This window comes from Tachyglossus aculeatus, chromosome 9 (assembly GCF_015852505.1).
Source record: "Tachyglossus aculeatus isolate mTacAcu1 chromosome 9, mTacAcu1.pri, whole genome shotgun sequence".
In the NCBI taxonomy this organism is placed as follows: Eukaryota; Metazoa; Chordata; class Mammalia; order Monotremata; family Tachyglossidae; genus Tachyglossus; species Tachyglossus aculeatus.
In genome coordinates, this window is record NC_052074.1 from 13,227,713 (window position 1) to 13,230,323 (window position 2,611).

At 47.2% G+C, this 2,611-nt stretch overlaps 1 non-coding gene across 1 annotated transcript; it reads left to right on the plus strand.

Moving 5' to 3' along the window:
* Window positions 1-1,992: 1,992 nt before the first annotated feature.
* LOC119932606 lies at window positions 1,993-2,130 on the plus strand. Its single transcript, XR_005452354.1, has one exon. It is a non-coding gene; the product is annotated as a small nucleolar RNA SNORA7 (small nucleolar RNA).
* Window positions 2,131-2,611: the final 481 nt, after the last annotated feature.

The window sequence follows — 2,611 nt, forward strand, 5'->3', positions numbered from 1 at the left end:
TCTTTCCTATTCTCTCACAAAATGAAGACTTGGTATCCGGGACTGATGGTCTCTTAAGTCTGTGACATTAAATTATCCAAATAGGGTCCTTCCCACTACTGCTTTCGATTCTTTTTCCCAAATCCCTCCCAGGCTGTAGGGAACCAGAACGGCATAGCGGGCAGAGCACAGGCCTGGGGGTTCTAATCCCGGTTCCTCCACTTGTCTGACGTGTGGCCTTGGACAAGTCACCTAACTTCTCTGTGCCTCAGCTACCTCATCTGTAAAATGGGGGTTGAAGACGGTGAACCCCGTGCGGAACAGGGACCATATCCAACCCAATTTGTTTATATCCACCCCAGTGCTTAGTGCAGCATGGAAGCAGCGTGGCTCAGTGGAAAGAGCCCGGGCTTTGGAGTCAGAGGTCATGGGTTCAAACCCCGGCTCTGCCGCTTGTCAGCTGGGTGACTTTGGGCAAGTCACTTCACTTCTCTGTGCCTCAGTTACCTCATCTGTAAAACACGGATTAAGATTGTGAGCCCCACATGGGACAACCTGATCACCTTGTATCCTCCCCAGCGCATAGAACAGTACTTTGCACATAGTTAGCACTTAACAAATACCAACATTATTATTATTATTATTACAGTGCCTGGCACTTAGTAAGCGCTTAACGAATTCCATTATCATTATCATTAAGTAGTATTTCTGTAGCACTTCACCTTGTGATTCACAAACTCACTCTAGAGTTACATTTCCCAGAGAATCTGGTCCCTGCTCTCTACACTGTGCATAATTCTCATGAGAAGTCAGACTTTTGGGTTGGTGATTTCACTCCCAGTAATCATAGGTTTAACTTGCAAAGTCGAGGGTTGACTACTACAAGATGGCTCCACTGGCCACCGTAGAAGGCCACCCAACGTCCTTGTCACTCAGTACCCGGAGGCCCTGAATAAACAATCCCACGGTTTGATGATCTCATCCAGGAGCCTAACCCCATGGAAAGTGTCTCACTGTGTGAAGGGCAAAGGCCACTGTTTTAAATTGTTTCATTTGGTGGTTTACAAAAGGTTGCCTTATGATCGTCTTGAGTTCACGGCGGTGCACTTCCCATCCTGAACGTGATGATCGAATAGGGATATAACCCAGTTCAAATGTATTTCCCATTTAGCAGTTCCCGTTTAAATGGGTGGCTTGAAAATACAGAGATAATAATGAGAATGATAAAGATTGTGATCTGTAAGGGCTTACGTTGTAACAAGCACTGCACCAAGGGGAGTGGTAGATTGCAACCAGATCAGACATTGTCACTGTTCCACATGGGGCTCATAGTCGAAGTGGGAGGGAAAATGGATATTTTAGCCTCCTTTTACAGATGAGGAAAGTACAGCACAGAGAACTTAAAGTGCTTGGCCAAGATCATGCAGCAGGCAAGTAGCAGAACCAGTGTTAGAATCCATCCATCAATCAGTCAACACTGTTTACTGATGATGATGATGATGGTATTTGTTAAGCGCTTACTATGTGGCAAGCACTGTTCTAAGTGCTGGGAGTACTTACTGTGTGTTCAGCACTGTACTAAGTGCTTGGGAGAATACAATAGATTCGGTAGACCCAATCCCTGTCTTCATGGAGTTTACAAACAGGGGGGTAAGGCAGATATTAAAATAATTTCAGAAGGGGAAGTAACCGAGTACAAGTATATGTACATAAGTGCGGTAGGGGTGCGGTGTGTATCAAAGTGCTTAGGGGGACGGACCCGAGTGCCTAGGTGATGCAGAAGGGAGAGAGGAGCTCTTTCTGCTAGTCCACTCTGTTTCTCTAGGTTTAGGTAAATTCAGGATTTTAGGTGGATCCCCAGCTTGAGGCCACAATGAATCTGTGTGTGTGTGTATGTGTGTTTTCATTCACAGGAATTTCTGCTCCTGGCCCTATAATAAAGCTGTAGAGCATCAGAAATTAGGAGCCTGGAAACAGCAGTGGCCCAGAGTTTGGTAAGAATAGATGTGTATGCCTCTCTCAGGGTCACACCTGGAGAGTTTCCAGTCCTCTACCAGTCTCGGCTATGGGTGGGAGAGTCAGGCAGAGGCCTACCCATTCCATTCCTAGCTTGGGCAGTGGCTAGCGAGTGGAAGGCAATCTGCTACAAGTCAAAACTCACCCATGCTGGGCGGCAGCGGAATGGGGGAGAGTCGAGGGCGGAGACTCGAGTTTACTGCGTGGAAGGCGGCTGTGGTAAACCACTTCTGAATTTTGACCAAGAAAACTCTCTGGATACACTACCAGAATGATTGTAGATGGAGAGTGAGGCCTTCTGGGAGAGACGGGTCCGTGGGGTGGCTATCAGTTGGAAACGACTCGATGCCATAAGACAAGACAAGATTTGTATGACACAGGTCCAAATTTCCTCATCACAGCCCATTTCAGTATTCCCCCATTCTTCATATGGTGACCCAAAGGGCAGAAGGAGTGAAATGCCCAGGAAAACATGCAGAGAAGCACATCAGGACAGGACTCTGACCAGAATCCTGTCACCACTGACTGTATTGAGCCTGGGGCCCCCCAGATATGTGGGGTATCAACGAAGCAGATCAGAGCCTTCTTTATTGGGTGCCTTCCCACTTCTCTATCC